Raw genomic sequence first — 4,165 nt, 5'->3', positions numbered from 1 at the left:
AGCCAATATCCTTTCTCGTGTGGCTTTGAAATGCAGTGATATTCAGAAGATACATAAATGACACCCTCTGCACGGAGCTCTGTTCACTGCACTGTGCACAAGCCTGAAATCTTGACTGGATCACACTTTCCTATCTAGAATTCTAGGCAAAGGCACTTTTTCTTGTAATCGTTCTTATCAACTACAAATTACAGCATTTCTGTGTTTTCTTTTTAATTACAAAGTGTAGTTAGTAAAGAGAACCCATTGGGCAAGATACTTGGATCCATAGAGGGCAGAAAATGTGCCAGTCACTGTTGCTCACTGTCATCTCCCTGAAGAGATAATAGTCTAAAAAGAACTCATATAATCACATTTTCATGTACTTATTTTATGCTTCTTAACGTGTTGTACAGTGTGAGAGAAAGGTACAAGTTTTCCTCAATATAGTCAATAGATGTGCCCTATGGTCAGTAAGCGACGGCCACCACTATAAAATTATAAATGTGTCCAACAATTTTTTTACATTAGTAAGTGCAGAAGACTGGACTAGTAAGTGGACTGACTTGATATAACTTCAATGGCATGCAACGACATCACCACGGTCTCTAATTGATCCATTCTAAGCTAAGGTGAAACTGCAAACGGGTTTTAAAAATTGGCAAAATGAAGTAGCCAAACTGAACGAGGAAGACGGGCAGTAGCAACAGTTACTGGTCGGGAGACGGGCCAGTGCCACCCACGAGCGCAGTGGTTCCTGCGTCCTCTGCGTCAGAAGCCTGGCTCTATGCTTCTTGCTCATGCGACTTGTGGCAAACTTGACCTCCGGGTCTCAGTCTCCTCATCTGTGAACTGGGAATGATGATAATGTTCACCTATCTCGTGGGATGTGGTGAGGATTAAATTACGCAGTCTAAATAGAGAGGGCTCGGTGCAGAGTCTCGACACAGTAAGCTCTCCTCGAGGCGTCGATCTGCTCATTTCCGCTACAGCTTGGGTAAATCACCATCTTCTGAGCCTCCCTTTCCTCCGCCACGATGCCGAGCTGCCTGCTCCACACTGTCTGTGAGCCTCAGGTGATCTGGAAGCTTCGCCAAGTGTAAAAACACCAACCAAGTTATCATATGAGGGAAGCTCGACCCGGTGGTGTCTGCAAAGCTGCTCTTCCATGGGACGTCCCCTTAGAGCCCCAAGGATGTCACCTCCTCCGATGTCTGCTCCCAGACCCCTTCCCGACAGCTCACGCTGAGGGAGAGAGAGTGGGCGTCGGGGAAAGGAACTAAAACACAAAACTAGGAAACGTTCAAACTTAAAATCACAAAGCTGGGCAGCAGGCTCCAGCCACCTGCTCGTCAGGGTCACCCATCTTCCTGGTAGGAAAGCCAAGCTCTGACCCCCAACGTACACAGGACTCTTCCCAGCTGGCTCCCCACACCCCGCGCACCTGTGCCAGCCATGGAATTTCACCTGCGTCGAAGCTTCTGAGCCCCGCAGTTTCCCTCCCAGGTATGCCAATCTCATACCTGTTTCGGTTTATGTCAGGAATAGCGTCAGAAAGACAAAGGAACACCACTTTCACACAGTACATGCAAAACACCAGCCACTGGACTGAACAGGATGGGAAGCATAATAAACAGAACGTGTCACCCTCAGGCCGCTGTCCAGTCGGGACGCAGACCCGGCCGAGCAGTCACAAAATGAATGTCCAGTTACAAACTGCTGAATGCTAGGAGGAATTGTGTGTAGTTGGGAGAACTTAGAGCAGAGAAACCTGACTCAACTGGGGGGGGCGGGGCGGGTAGCTGCCCTGAGGAAGTGCGGCTTTGTGGCCCTCATTTTGACACCTCCTTGCTAAGCTGGAGGCTTCCGGGTTGCCCAAGTTCCAACTTTCAAACAGCTGCTGTGGCTGTCACTGCGGGACCACGGGGACCACGAGACTCCGAGGACGCCTGTTCCCTCTGGGCAGGCTGCTTAAGTCGCCCCCAAGCTGAGCGGCCATCACTTTGAAGTCCCTCTCGCACAGGACCACTGTCACCCGGGAAGGCCCTGCAGTCTCACCCACAACTACATCCCCGGCCCCAGCAAACAAATCGGTTTCTTCATGGTATTAAGATTGAACTCGATGGCCCGTAAATACTGCTGGCGTCAGACGACAGTCCCGTGCAGTGCCTTAGGGGGATTCACGACTTTGGTTAACCCCCCATGTGTGGTTCAGTCTCTTCTCTCTAAAACCAGCCGCCTGCGTGCTTAATGTGGCGCCTACGCACCAGCTTCTAGGATCCTTCAAGGACGCTTGCACACGCCGCAGTGTAGCCACTTAAAGGGACACGTGGGGTTTTAGTATCTTTCTCAGCTCAGCAAGGTCCTCCTAGCAGGTCCGAGACAGGGCTTTGGTGAAGGAAGAGGCAGTTATTTTCATTAGCCATCCGGGGCCACTTCCAAAGTTTCGAAGATCATTTTTCATCTTACATATATTTTGAAAACATCTCTATCCTTGGGCTCTTAATTGCTGTCTGCCGCGTGGACGTGGGTTTGGTCTCGCGGATGGCCGCCCTGTCTCCGCCCAATGACAATCACGGAAATCACGCCGTTGCACTTTCGTATACTTGTTCTGAAACTATAAAGCTGGCTTCTTTTGTGACTCATAAAACAGTCCAACTTATGGTTTCTATGAAATACCCGGAAAAAAAAAATTGCACAGTACGATGAGCAAGGTTTTAAAACGTAAAAATATAAACTTGTTATAGTTGACGAGAGACGTCTGTCGGTCCATAAACGCGAGTGAGCCCGCAGGGCCTATGTGACAGGCCACAGAAGCGCGCCCCTGCTGGCACGGAAAACCACTATTTCTGCACGGCCACAAACTGGCCTGAGAATAAGGAAGGACACATTTAAGAGAGCGGACATTTGAGCAATTGACCAACCTGAAAATCAGGCAGCACGATCTCCCTGCTCGGGTGAAAATTGTGATTGATTTTTGAACAGCCAGCCACGACTCACGAGAGTGTGTCGTACAGTGTAGCGCGGGGTCCTCTCTGGACTTGCTGTGTGCACAAACCACTAGATCTGGAGGAAAGGCGTTTGGCTACGAGCCGAGACCTCAGCACTGTGAGACCCCTGCCGTCGCTTGCCCTCGTCATAGCTTACCAAGCATCCTTTGTCCCAAAGGGACAAGGTCAGTACTGAACACAGCCATTAAGTTCTTCTACAGTAGAGACATCGTTTTGAAGTTCATTAGCTTCCTATGCTCACGTCTTTGGAAGAAAAGTTTGTGATATGGCGGTGGGCATTGTGTTAGTAGCTTCCCCTCTACCAGGAAGACTTCTTCCCAGGCCAGCAGAATTCAGATCCCACCTGCCACCTCCAGTCTCCCATGCCAGGCCAGCAGGTAGGGGTCGGGGGTGGCTCTGCTCATGAATGTCACTCTAGTGTGATTTGGTTCTTGTGAATATAGAACAGGCCATTCTCCCTCCAGGAAAAGTCCACTTATAACCCAAACTATAGATGACACTGGAGCCAAACTTGCTGCTTTTCAAACAGACATCTTACAATTTTAAACAAATCACCTTCGGTTTTTGCTTTCATAAAGAGACACGTTTACTGATCATTTTAATCATGTCTGCAATCATCATGATTATTCAATGGGATCAGTCCTCCGGAAAAAACAACCCTAAGTTCCCCCATAATGGGTTAGGAAAAAGAAACGCGAAGTCACCTTTAACAAAGGCAAGTCCCCAAGCCGAGACTTGAGCGCACATTGACAGAGGAAGGTAATAATGTTTATAGGGGCAACAGCTCACTGGGGGCGGAGGCGGGAGGACTGGGTAGCCCCAAACCAGGAGCTGAAAGGCAGGCTGAGCTGGCAGCAGAGGTCCAGCGCCAGCCCAGAGGCCGTACCCCGGCCCGCTTCGCTCAGTGCGGCAGGAGCCTCTCTGTGTGGACGAAGATGGGGGCATTTTCTCAAGGCTCCGTGACACCATCCGTGAACATCACCCGAAGCCATGTCCCTCGTTCCGTGCTCACTACATCCCTTCTACAGGGTGGGACTGTGCCGGTGGGGGAACACAAGTGTCTCGTCGATAGTTCAGGTCCTCAAGTAAAAACCAGCAAGAGGGGTTTGGGGGGTACTTTTTGCACTGCTCTGTGAGTTTGACCCATGCGACTATGCCTGTGAGAGCGAATTCCA

The sequence above is a fragment of the Pteropus medius genome, unplaced genomic scaffold (assembly GCF_902729225.1).
Source record: "Pteropus medius unplaced genomic scaffold, Ma_sr-lr_union100, whole genome shotgun sequence".
Lineage (NCBI taxonomy): Eukaryota > Metazoa > Chordata > Mammalia > Chiroptera > Pteropodidae > Pteropus > Pteropus medius.
Note: the sequence above shows the minus strand (reverse complement) of the source record.